General features: G+C 37.9%; 1 protein-coding gene across 4 annotated transcripts in view; it reads left to right on the top strand.

Annotated features, from left to right (window-relative positions):
* Lrrc4c (leucine rich repeat containing 4C) overlaps nucleotides 1–14,443 on the top strand; it is a 1,536,732-nt gene that overhangs the window by 612,503 nt on the left and 909,786 nt on the right. For all 4 annotated transcript variants that reach the window (XM_045159294.1, XM_045159290.1, XM_045159292.1 and 1 more), the window contains exon 2: nucleotides 1,066–1,158. The gene's annotated coding sequence lies outside the window, so the exon portion shown is untranslated. The remainder of the gene's footprint in view (nucleotides 1–1,065; nucleotides 1,159–14,443) is intronic.

Here is a 14,443-nt window from a genome sequence, read left to right as displayed (position 1 = left end):
GGTGGCACATGCCTTTAATCCCAGTACTTGGGAGTCAGAGGTAGGAGGATTACCATGAATTTGAGGCCACCCTGAGACTATGTAGTGAACTCCAGGTCAGCCTGGGCTAGAGCAAGACCCTACCTCGAAAAACATATACATATACATACATATATATATATATATATATATATATATATATATATATATATACAGAGAGAGAGAGAGACAGAGAGAGAGAGAGAGAGAGAGAGAGAGAGAGAGCGCACTGGAATATCTTGTTAGCAAATATGTGGAAAGGTTCCACTTACTAGGTGATGGAGGGACTCTAAATGGCAGGTGTCATATTTAATCAATACTAAATGTCTACAGTACAGAAGAATGTTTAACTGAGCACTATACTTAAATCTTTATTCTATGTACAGGGTGAGTGCTTAAAGAAACAGAGAGAGAGAGACTGATAAAGCAGTGATCCTGCCTTTAAATCACAAAGAGAAGAAAAGTTAATTTTCAATTATGTTTAGAATCTCATAATTATGATTATCAAAGTTTATGGGAAAGTAGGTGATACAGAAATTCATTTTATAAAGGTCTTTAGGAGGCAAGGTAGGTAAGGGAAGGACAACAAAACAGGGACTTCAAGTTTGGTGTGTGGCAAATGAGAATATAAAGATTAATGACATTTCAGATTAGAAAAAGGGAAACATACCATGGATGTATGACAGGGTAATGTATATTATAAAATGATAAACATATTTATTAGACAAAAATAATGTATTAGATACAACCTCTGATTCTTTGTAAAAATCTTTCTCAAGTCAAATAGACAAAGAAGCTTGTTATATTACTGTATTTTTCCAGAACCAAGTATTGTGATTAGGATCATGTTATAAAAAGTATTTTATAGCCTAGTAACAGTATCAAGTATGACATGTTGTAATATGAAAGTCCATTTAAATACATGAATAGGAATATACATATATGTATATAGGTTACTATAGGTCTTAATTTTAAATAATTTTGCTGGACTTAACTTCTAACTTCATTAAATGTAATGCTATGTTTATTTTTTCATTTCTTTCCTAGAAATGGTTTGCTTTACTGAAAGACTGCAAGATTACACAGAGAGAGAGAGTGGAATCAAAGAAGTTGGAACGTCATATGATGTAATAAATATATGTGAGTGCAGAATGAATAACATTTATAAAATTTAAAAAATCATCTTACATGCAGCTCGCACCAAAATAACCAATGATAGTATTCTTTCTATTCTTTATCATTCAACTCCTGGCCATGCTTTGCATCCTCTCTTCTATCTCTTATTCTGCATTATCCCTGATTATCTGATCTAATCACTTCCCAAGAGTCTCAGCCCCTTGATATTAAACCACCACCTTGACAATTCCTTTGGCCTCCTTAGCCTTAGGTAGAGACTTACTATTCATGACTTCAATTAATATCTTTGAATCCTCTAGCATTATTCTGACCATATTAGTACTACTTTTGATAAAATATTTTGTTATTTAAATAAAAATATGGGATGCCACTTAATCAAAGTAGATTGCAACCATTTGTAAAACATTATTCTCAGAACAGAACCAAATAATCTAAAATTCAAGTTAAATATAAAGATTCCAGTAAGTACGCATACATAATCACACATGTGTGTACATAGATGGAAAAATTAGGATGTACTTCCAGTCAAGATGGAGTCTGCCTAACCTCTCCTCACCTCTTAGGGAAGGGAAGGCAAGACCCTTAAGATTCACGGGGTGGGGGGGGTAGTTTTTGTTTAGGGGTTTGCTGATTCTAGTAGGCTTCCAGTTGGGAGGGTGTGGAGGAGCAAAATAGGGAATCCATTGATTCTCACACTCTCTGGTAGCCCACCAGTCACCCAATCCCCTCAAGCAACCATCCTAACTGCAGTCCTAGCAGGAGGTCCCTCCTGCACTAACTGCAGGCCAAGTGAACACAAGCTAGCAAGCTAGGTCCTCAGCCCTAGGCTCTCCAGCCACCGGGCAGAGCTCTACAGGCTCAATCGGAGTCCTGTCATTCCCGCCCAGCCTTGCTGACCACTGCCCCTGAGATCACCTGTCTACCCAGCCTTGCTGTCCTCCCACGCGATTGCCATTTCCGCTGCACATACAATCGCTGGTCCCCTCCCAGCCTTGCTATCCCCCTTGTGCATGCCATCCTCCGTTCCTGCCTAGCCTGTGACTCTGGTACGAGATTGGGTGGCCCAGTCATTGTTACTGCCCAAACTTGCTGATGTCCACAGGCAATCGCCAGCCCAGTCCCCATTCACTCTCAGCCCATCCTATCCCAGCATGCAATTGCCATCCCACTGCACCCTCCCACCTGCCCCCACAAACAGGGACCAGGCTAGTGTTTCCACCCTAGCCTTTCTGAATTTCAGGATGGATCACCATCCCACTTATCAGCAACTCCCCCACCCCTGGAGAACAAGCTAGCATCCCACACCCTAGGCTTTCTGAAGCATTGTGATAGGCAGACCACAGGAATAGCGTGAAAAATCACATGAAAGTAAATTCAGCTAGATTACCCAGTCCCACAATGGATGTCTCTAATCAAAACATTGAAGAAACAATAGGATGAGAATCCCAAAATGAAGAAACAAACTATGCAACCATGGTCAAAAAAAATAGCAGAACTTGCAGAAACTCAACAAGGACCAATAATTGTATGACTGATATGCTCACTAGATTAGACACACTAGAAAAGAACCAGGAAGGGCTTCCAAGACAGTTAAATGATCTGAAGGAAAAAAAATAATAATAATAGGTCCTCAATAACCACCTGGCTAAGCTCAATGAAGACATTATATATATATATATATATATATATATATATATATATATATATATATATATACACACACACACACACAAGGAAAAGCTCCAAGATATATTAAGAAAATCAGAAATGACATGAAAAGGGAATTTAACAGAAAGTTGGATTTTATACATAACAAAGCAGTAGAAAATATACACCAAATTGAACAAGGTCAAAACTCAATAGAAGCTCATAAGAATAGAATCAGCCATGTGGAGGTTAGTAACTAAAATCTGGAAGACAAAAACAGAAGAAACAGTAAGTCCAAAAGGTTCAATAAATTCAAAAAAATCATGTAAACAAAAAATGAGGGAAATATGGAATAACCTTAAATATCTTAAAATTCATATCATGGGAAAACCAGAAGCAGAAGAAACTCAGACCAAAGGCATGGAAAATTTGTTCAACAAAATTATCAAAAGAAAGTACCATCAATTTACAAGAAGCTAACAGAACTCCAAACATACAGGAATAAAGCAGAAATTTTCCTACACATATTATCATTAAGACTTTAAAAGTCAATCTCAAAGAGAAAGTCCTAAAGGCAGTTAGGAAGAGACAACATATTGCATATAATGGAAAACCCATCAGAATTACTTCGGACTTCTCAATGGAAACCCTTTTAAAAGCCAGAAAGGTCTGGAATGGAACGCTGCAAACTCTAATAACTTTTGGCTTCTAATCCAATCTACTCTACCCAGCAAAAGTATTCCTCATAATAGACGGTGAAAGAAAATCTTTCCATGATAAAACTCATCTTAACAACTATATGAACACAAAGCCAAATGTACAGAGAGTACTTCAGGGAATGCTCCAAACAGAAGAGTCAAATAACCAACCTCAAGTGCCTATGAGACGCAGATCACAGTAACCAAACATTAAGAAGTCTCAAAAAGTACAAAGACTAAGAAAACACCAAAGCATATAAACCACCACAATATGGCAGGTATAAAATCAAACCTCACAGTTACTACCCTAAATATTAATGGCCTTAACTCACCCATCAAGAGAAAAAAGCTAACAGGGTGGATCAGACAATTAGACCCCTCAATCTGTTGTCTTTAAGAAACCCACCTGACAACTAAAGACAGACACCTCTTCAAGGTGAAAGGGTGGGAAATGATATTCCAAGCAAATGGAAATAAGAAGCAAGCAGGTATAGCTATACTATTATCCGATAAAATAGACTTCAAACCAAAAGCAATTAAAAAAAAGACAAAGAAGGCCACTTCTCACTTATCAAGGGAATGATGAAAAAAGAGGATATCATAATAATCAATTTTTATCATAAAACAAAGGTGCAGCACAATTCATAAAACAAAACCTACTTGGGGAAAAAAAAAAAACAGAAATAAACACCAACACCATCATAGTTGGGGACTTTAATACTCCACTATCAACAATAAATAGACCATCCAAACAGAAAATTAACAGGGAAGTAAGAGAGCTCAACAACACCATAGATCAAGTAGATCTAACAGACATCTATAGAACATTCTACCCCAAATCCACATTCCACAGATTACACATTCTTCTTAGAAGCTCATGGAACCTTTTCTTAAACAGGTCGTATATTGGGTCATAAAGCCTGCCTCCATATATTTAGGGGGATAGACATAATTTCCTAGTTGATACCAGATCACAATGTTGTATTGTTAGAAATCAACAACAAAAGATGTGCCAGGAACCCAAACAACTCCTAGAAACTGAACAACACACTCTTAGTAAGTGGTTAATGGACTAAATAAAAAATGAAATTGCAAAATTTTAGAAATGAATGACAATGAGAAAACAACAAACTAAATGTTATGTGGCACAATGTTGTTCCTCAGGGGAATATTCATTGTGCTAAATGCCTTCATACTGAAGACATAGAAATCCCAATTATAAAATCTAACCATCCACCTAAAGGCACTGAAAAAGCAAGAAGAATCCAACCCAAAAATTTCAAAATGTCAAGAAATAATTAATTAAGACCAGAGCAAAAATTAATGAATTGGAAACTAAGAAAACAATTAAGAAAATTGATGAAACAAAGAGTTGGTTCTTTGAAAAAATGAACAAGATTAATAAACCCCTGGCCAATTTTATCAAGCAAAAAAAATAAAATAAAATAAATAAATACTTCCAATTGACTAAATTAGAAATGAAAAATGAGAGCTCACAATAAACATAAGTGAAATTGGAAGAGTCATCAGCACTTACTTCAAAAACCTCTATTCTGGGCTGGAGAGATGGCTTAGCAGTTAAGCGCTTGCCTGTGAAGCCTAAGGACCCCGGTTCGAGGCTCGGTTCCCCAGGTCCCACATTAGCCAGATGCACAAGGGGGCGCACGCGTCTGGAGTTCGTTTGCAGAGGCTGGAAGCCCTGGCGTGCCCATTCTCTCTCTCTCCCTCTATCTGTCTTTCTCTCTGTGTCTGTCGCTCTCAAATAAATAAATAAATAAATAAAAATTTTAAAAAAAACCTCTATTCCACAAAATTGAATAATATTGATGAAATGGATAATACCACCTACCAAAGCTAAACACAGAGCAGACAAATTTCCTAAACAAACCTATCACAAACACTGAGATTGAAAGGGTAATCAAAAACCTCCCTAAAGCTGGGCGTGGTGGCACACACCTTTAATCCCAGCACTCGGGAGGCAGAGGTAGGAGGATTGCCATGAGTTCAAGGCCACCCTGAGATGACAGAGTTAATTCGAGGTCAGCCTGGACCAGAGTGAGACCCTACTTCGAAAAACCAAAAAAAAAAAAAAAAAAAAAAAAGCCCAGGACCAGGTGGCTTCTCAGCTGAATTCTATCAAGCCTTCATGGAAGAATTAAAACCATTTTTTTTTTTTTCAAATTGTGCACACAATCAGAGAAAAGGAAAACCTCCCCAACTCCTTTTATGAAGCTGGTATCACCATCATACCAAAACCAGGCAGAGATGCCACAAAAAAAACTACAGGCCTATTTCCCTCATGAACTTACATGAAAAGATTCTGAAAATAATCCTCACAAACTGAATTCAATAGCACAAGAGCATTATCAACTTGGATCAAGTAGGCTTCATCCCAGGAATAACTCCTTCCATAAAGTAGCTAGATACTAAATCAATACACAAAAATCAGTAGCTTTTCTATGTCCAAAAGACAAAGATGTAGAGAAAGAAATAAGGGACATTGTCAAATTTTCAATGGCATCAAAAAATACCTCAAAATTACATTAACCAAGGAGATGAACTAACTTTACAATGAAGACATAAAAACACACAAGGAAGAAACTGTGGAGGACTTGAGAAAATGGAAAGACTTCCCATGCTCCTCTATATGCAGAAGTAACATTGTTAAAATGGCAATCTTACCAAAAGCAGTATATAGATTTAATGCAATACCAATAAGAATCCCAACATCTTTCTTCACTGAGATAGAAAAAATGTTCTCAAAATTCATATGGAATATCAGAAGGACTTGGATATCCAAGCATATCCTCAGCAAAACAAGCACCTCTGGAGACATCACCATACCTGATCTAAAGCTATAAAACAAAGCCATAATGATGATAACAACATGGTACTGGCATAAAAACAGGAACATAAACCAATGGAACAGAATCAAGGACCCAGACTTTGGGTCAAGTAACTATAGCTATTTGATATTTGACAAAGTCCCTAACAATGCAGACTGGATAAAGGTGACATCTTCAAAAAATGGTGCTGGACAAACTGGATAACCGTATGCAAGAAAAGGAAATGATTCACACATGTCACCATGCACAAAATCAAATCCAAATGGATCAAAGACTTCAATATAAGACCAGAAAATCTGCTACTACTGGAAGAAAAATTATGAGGAGTTTTCCATGACATAGGAATGGAAAAAGAATTCTTGAACAAAATTTCAGTAGCTCAGAAAATTACACAATCACCCAACCATTGGGATCTCAGAAGCTGAAAAGCTTTTTTTTTTTTTTTTTCATACAATATAATAAAATAAATCAGAGCCAATATATTTCCCACAGAATGGGAATATACATTAGACAGATACAATAAAAAGTCAAACAACCTACTCACAAAATGGGGCAGAGAAGGTCACATGGAGTTCTCAGAGGAAGAAATACAAATAGCAACCACCAGACTTAAGAAAATATTCAACATCCCTAATCATCAGGGAAATGCAAATTAAAACAACTATGAGATTCCACCTTACCCCAGTTAGGATACCAAACATTAAAAAATAGAATGACAACAAATGCTGGTGAGGTTGTGGAGAAATAGGAACTCTCATTCACTGTTGGTGGGAATGCAAACTGGTACAACCACTATGGAAAGAAATATGGAGACTTCTCAAAAGGATGACTATAGAGTTACCAACAGAGCCAGTGCATTTACTGTGCATTTACCCTAAAATCACCAAACCTCTGCTCAGAGATATTTGCTCATACATGTTTATAGCTGCTCAATTTATAATAGCTAAGAGCTAGAATCAACTCTGATGTCTATCATTAGACAAATGGATAACTAAGATGTGGTAAATCTGCATGATGGAATTCTTTGCAGCAGTTAGGAAAATGACACAATGAAATTTGAAGAAAAATGGTCAATCTTGGAGCAGATAATTCTCAGTGAACTCACCTAATCACAGAAAGATAATCATTGCATGGTCTCACTCACTCATCTGTGGTTCCTAACCTGAATCTACCCGTGATGTTGACATACCTAATAGGCATCTCAAGTACTGGTCAATAGGGATGGTGGGGTGGGAGTGGAGGGTAAGGATAGGGGAGGGGAACAAAAATCTGGACCCAAATGGAAATGGTACCATAAAATCCTACATCCTGAAAGACATACTAAAGACTCAAACCTTCATCAGATTAGAAAGAATGCCTGATTCACAGTGGCCTGGAGAGGGTATGGTAAAGACTATCCTAAATATTCTCCTGTTTCTCTCTCTCTCTTTCCTCTCTTTCTCTTCTACATAACCAATATTTTTCTTCCTTCTTCTCCCTTGGCACTGACCTGTAACTCCTAGTATCAGCATTTGGGTAACATCTACAATGAGCTGTTGATCAGAGAGACCTACAATGTTTCCTAAAAGTACTCAGAATTCTGGCAGAGTACTTGATGACCCACCAAAGGTTAATGGCAAGACCCTACTTCTGAAGACACCATATGCTGTTGGGATGGAACATGCAGTGACCTGGATGGAACCTAGCAGAGAGTCAATCCCCAGACAGTTAATTTGTCTAGTGCCGGAATGTGTTACATGAGTGACTGAGGGAAAATGATCCATCCATCTAAGCTACTCATTGTCTCAGCTACTCAACAGCAATCAACCAGATGTGATGCTCACACAAGTGCACTAGTGGCACACACCCCATTGTGGGTTACCAACAGCTCTTGATTTGGCTAACAGATACACTCGGTGGAACAGAAGACATACCTGGAATAGGGAAACAAGTCAGAACCATGTCCAAAAATGAGCCTGCTCTCCAATAACAAGTTCCCACCAATAGTGGGCTACAAGATGGCTTACACCTATTAAATTGCCTCTAAAACAATAATGGGTATCCATGTGTCTTGCACTGACCTCACTCTCTGTCAGCGAATTTGCTTTTCTTTTGCAGAGGGACATAGAACCTAAGGAGAGAATCAGTTCATCCGACCCCACTTGGGCACCAGCTGAAGCCATAGGGTAATGAGCAAGAGATGATTTTTCAATGAACTTGGTACCAGCACAAGGGTTAAGGAGACAGCCACAGAGAACACTCAACTTCTACCAAGTCAGATATCCAGAGACACAGAGACTCCCAATATCTCCTTCACTGAAGTAGACCTAAAATGAACCCAACATGGCTCAGGGAAATTTGCGGAAGAGGGGATGGAAAGATTGTTAGAGCAACAAATTGGGTTATTATGCACAGACACCTCCTCCCCCCCAGTAACTTAAGGCCACCCTCACAATACAACACACACATTTCATGGTGGGGTATGATGGTACCATCATGGCTGTATATACACTATCTACCTAACTAATAATAATAAAAAAAAAGGATGCTGTCACTTGGAAAAAAGAAGTGTAGCCATTGCTTAAGTAATTATGAAGAAAATAAAATCCAGATTCATAAATTCCCAATAGATTCATACTATACAAAGTAAAAAAAAAAAAAAAAAAAAAGCCAACACACTTTAAAACAGTTTTAGGCATACGAATTGAGGCTCAAGATTGCTTCTACATCTGTTTATGTTTCCTGCTCTGCCATTCTTTTTTTTTTTTTTTCTTTTCCTTTTTTCTTTTCCTTTTTTTTTTTTTTTTTTTTTGGTTCTCAGTGGGTATATTAAATCTTTCCAGACACACACTTTCCCTGTAGAACGTCTGCCATTCTTAATACACTTTCATTTTATGCTCTGTTTGATTGTCTTTTTCCTCTAATATAAGTATATTAGCTGCCTCTGTTGAGTGTATATGCCATAGTCTGGATATTCTGAGACTTCTCTTTGTCTCTTTATTGCAATTATCTTTAATCGTGTGCATTAAAAACTATAGTTCTCACCACACTCCTTGGTCACAACTATGGGTGATCTTAGTCAGCGGAAAAGATCAAACAAGTATGAAATGACTGTTTGGAAGCTTGTATACAATAACTTAATTTTTTAAGTTAAGTTATCTGTTTTGTCATTAGCTGTAGGTTTATATAAACAAAAAAGACAAGGAATTATATTTTTAGATAGTAAAATCCTGCTTTTGCTCTCTTTCCTTCTTCTTTCTTTTTTTTTTTTTTTTTTTTTTTAGTCAGGATCTCAGCCTAGCCCATACTGTCTTTAAACATTATTTGTCTGAGGATGACTACATACTCACAGTGATCTTTCTGCCTCAGCCTCATAAATGCCAGGATTATTGGCATGAGCCACCACATCTGACTTTCCTGTAAAATTCTTTAAAGTTATGCATGTTTATACTCAATATCTCAATTCCATTGCTTGTTTGATGTTCACTCAAGTAGATCACTGCTTCTGCTTTACATGGGGACATTTGCAAACCAAAGAAACATCATATATTTTATGTATATGTGTTTGTGTGTATTTTCTTATATAATGTCTCTTCAAGTTTCTGACAGACACAGGCCATAACAAGTGTGTGGAAATCAGAAGACAACTTTAAGGTGCTGGTCCTCTTCTGCTGTCTGGCTTGAAAATGTGTATTTCTTTGCTATTGTTGTCCAGATACATGGCATGTGAGCTTCAGTATTATCCCGACTCCCCCTGCCATTGTTTTATGCATGTTGCAATTATAGATGTGTACACCACCTTGTTTCTAGCTTTATGTGGGTGCTTGGCATCTGAAATCAGGTCAACAGGCTTACAGAACATCTTCTTTAACCACTGAGCCATATCCCCAGTTCCTGTCATGATATTTTTTTAATGACAGTGTTGATTTCTTAGAAATGCATTTTTAGGGCTGGAGAGATGGCTTAGCGGTTAAGTGCTTGCCTGTGAAACTTAAGGACCCTGGTTCGAGGCTCGATTCCCCAGGACCCATGTTAGCCAAATGCACAAGGGGGCTCAAGTATCTGGAGTTCGTCTGCAGTGGCTGGAAGCCCTGGCGAGTCTATTCTTTCTCTCTCTGCCTCTTTCTCTCTCTGTTACTCGCAAATAAATAAGAATAAACAAATTTAAAAAAAAAAATTTAAAAAAAGGAAATGCATTTTTAGGAAAGGTCCTAGGTGTGTTAAGGCAAACTTAGTTGCAATGATAAGTACTGGTGCCTAAACTAAATAGGATCACATACATTTTTGTTTGTATTTTTCTATTTAAAAAAAAAAGAAAAACTAAGATACAAACACAGACAACAGTCTAGGCTGATACAGGGTGGGGCTCATCAGCATCCCTGGACAGCCTTCCATTCCTTGTTCCACCAGAAGGGCTCCAGGGGACATGCATTTAGAATGTTGCAGTCACTTATGACAACATTTTGTTTTGCTGGAGTCCCCTTTGGATAACCTGAGACCAGTTTACTATAAACATACATACATAGATAAAAAAAAAAACTTATGAATATACACATATACATAAAATATAGTGTAGGGTAGCGAGGATATAGTAGAATTACTTAAATTACATAGCATCTCACCCTCAAAAGTAGGCTGTACACACTTGTATGTGCTCTACTTTGTCTAAATTGGCAACATAAGTGCACAAATGTATACCTTACTTAATTAACTGTGCCAACTATTTACTATCAGAACTCTTATATACTATTTCTTTTCACAATATTTGTGATTCTAACACTACCAAGAATATCCAAATCAAAACTCCATTCATTAAATTCATCTTCTTAAATACTGAGTGTTGGGACCTCATGAGCACCTGCCACAGCTGTGATAGAAGCATTATGGGCTCAATCTTGTACATGTAACCATGTTTCTTTGAGGTTATGTTGCAATTACCATGTGCTATTATGAAGACAGCATTCCACAACAGCGTCCCCTCTGGCTTGTAAGCATCCTTTCTACTCCCTCTTCTACAAAGTTTCCTGAGCTTTGAATAAGGTGGCATGAACATACCACTTAGGGCTGAGCTCATAGAAGTCACTTATTCTCAGCATTCAGCTAGTGTGCATCCCTGTATTAACTCTGCCACTGGAGAAAAAATAAAAATAAAAAAAAAAAAACTTTTCCCAGAGGAGCTATTGGTAGTTAATGGTGTGGACATAACAAGATTTGTTTCATTTTACATAGTAGAACACTATGCAGCTGCATATATTCTCCATTTTCTATATCTGCTCATTATTTTGTGGTCATTTAGTTTTTTTGTACTTTTGCAATAAATTTAGTGCAATAAATATTTACTGTGGATATATCCTCATTATTTTAATTTCTTTCTATATATTCCCACTAATATTATTGCCACTGCTAGTAATGCAACATGGCAGTTATATGTTCTTTCTTAATGAATATGTAAATATGCACACAGGTGTGAAAATATGTGTAGGTGCATGTGTATGGGGGATATAAATAGATATATATGCCAAAGGATAACTTTGGATGTCATGTTCAGGAATGTTGTTCACTTCCTTTGAGACAGGGTCTCTCATTGGCCTGGGGAAGGGGTCATCAATTAGGCCAGACTAGTTGATCAGGGCTCCTCCCCATCTCCACACCTTCAGTGATGGAAATGTAGGCCCACTACCATGCTTGGCAATTTTATGTGGCACTGTGATCAAACTCAGGTTCATGCTTGAGAGACAAGCACTTTACTGACTGAGCCATCTCCTCAGTCATATTTCTAAGTTTTTGAGAATCATCTGTACTATTTTATATAATGGCTATTTTAATTTAAATTCAGTTGTATAGTAGGTGGTTTGATTCAGGTGTGCCCCATAAACTTGTGTTCTGAATACTCAGGTTCCCAGTGGATGGCAATTTGGGAATTGAGTCCTCTTGGAGGCAGTGTATTGTTGGGGGTGGGTTTTGGGTGTTATAGCCAGCTTCCTCTTGCTACTGTCCTGTTGCTGTTGTCTATCAGATGTTGGCCAGGATGTGATGTCCACCCTCTGCTCATGCCATCATTTTCCCCTGCCATGATGGAGCTTCCCTTGAGTCTATAAGCCAAAGTAAACCCTTGTGTCCCACAAGCTTCTCTTGATCCAGTGTTTTCTGCCAGCAGTGTGAAGCTGACTGCAACAGTAGAGTTGGAACCAGGAGCTGAGTCATTGCTGCTAGAAACCTGACTTTGTGACTTTTGACCTTTTGGAGATGGTTTTCAAGAGGAATGTGGGAGGATTTGGAATCTTGGCCTAAGAGATGCATTGCAGCACTTTGAGTACAGCTTGATGGACCATTTTGGTCAGTGTTAAAAGACCTGAATGCAGTAAGAACTAAGAACTGTGAGGTTTGGCTTATGACAGTGAGAATGAGCTTTCTTAGGACTGGGATAGAAACAGTTTGTGTGACAGGTTTGCTTTTATGTCTGTGTCATGAGAATTTGTGTAGATTGCATTGCATAAAGATGGACTGCTGTAATAAGAAGAATATGGCACAGTAATGAAATCTTTGGGCCTAAACTTCTGTCCATTCAGCTGCAATTGTTGGCGAGATTACAACTATCGAAATTGTGCCAGCAGACTTGCATTGGGAGAACAGGAAGAATGTAGACTCTTTTGAAGGGGCCTGAATGCTGAAGGAGTGTCTTCTTCTTCAAAATCTGCTTTATTCCCCCATGGATTAACAAGTTGGCAGCCAACCTATGATGGAGTGTAACAAATGCAAGAAAAAGAGGGTCATTGAATTTGCAGCATGTTTTATTTATGTATGTATGTATGTATGTATGTATGTATGTATGTATGTATGTATGTATGTATGTATTTTGTATTCTGGAAATGACCATGGGCAGTGTGAAGCAGGCTTGTTGGGTTACCTGTGTGGAGACTCTCTGGAGCCATAAGGATGAACTGTGGATTGTAGTGCGGACCCAGTGAAGATGCCTGGACCACTAGATTGCTGCCTAGGAGAGCTGCCAACACAGCATGAAAACTGTGAGTATCCTAGTTGGAGGGGCAGAATTGAAACTCCAGAGACTTGTCACAGGTTAGAATTATCAGACTATAGACTGGTCACTTTGTCACTGAGTAGAATTGTTGGACTTGGAGCTACAGTGTTTGATGTTTTCCCTGTTTAAATCTTGTATTGTTTGAGTATTTCTTTGCTATGCCTAATGCCATTTTTTGCAGTATGAATGTTTATTCTGTGCCATTATGGTATGGTGTCATTTTGGGAGGAGTATTCAGACTCAGTTAAAAGATGTTGGGTGATGGAATGTTTGAACATCATTGAGATTGATAAAAATTTTGGGACTTTTAAAGTTGGACTAAACACATTGTGTTTTACATCATGGATGATTAACAGTTTATAGGATCCATGGGTGGAATGTAGTGGTTTGATTCAAGTGTCTCCCATAAATCTGTGTTCTGTATGCTTAGATTTTTGGTTTATGGAAACTTGGGAATTGGATCCTCCTAGAGGAAGTATATTTTTGGAGGCGGACTTATTGGTGTTTTCAGCTAGCTTCCTCTTGCTAGTGCTCTTCTGTTGCTATTGTCCATCTGTTTTGGCCAGGAGGTGAAGTCCATCCTCTGCTCATGCCATTGTTTGGCCCTGCAATCATGGAGTTTCCCCTTGAGGCTGTAAGCCAAAATAAACATTACCCCCCCCCAAACTGCTTTTGTTCCAGGGTTTTCTACTAGCAATGTGAAACTGACTGCAACAACTAATCAGTACAGATTTCTTTTCTCCAACAACCTTGCTAGAATTTTGTGTCTTTACTAGTTTTGATAATAGCCTGTTTTACTGGGTGTGATGATACCTCATTGTATTTTCCTTTGTATCCTATGGATGATTAGTGATGTTCAATCCCTTTTCCTGTACTTACTGGCCATGTGTTTTTCTTCTTTTGAGAAATGTCTAGTTAGGTCAGTTGCCTCTTTTGAATCTTGTTGTTTTGCTTAATTTGCCATGTACATTATTTTATCACTGATATATTTCTCCTTCTTTTTTTAATCATCTTCCTTGAGTACACCCTAAGCATATGTTAGAGAATATGATTTTTATATATGGGTGATAAGCTTTTCC

The sequence above is a fragment of the Jaculus jaculus genome, chromosome 9 (genome assembly GCF_020740685.1).
Source record: "Jaculus jaculus isolate mJacJac1 chromosome 9, mJacJac1.mat.Y.cur, whole genome shotgun sequence".
NCBI lineage: Eukaryota > Metazoa > Chordata > Mammalia > Rodentia > Dipodidae > Jaculus > Jaculus jaculus.
Note: the sequence above shows the minus strand (reverse complement) of the source record. Positions and strands in the feature narration are given on the sequence as shown.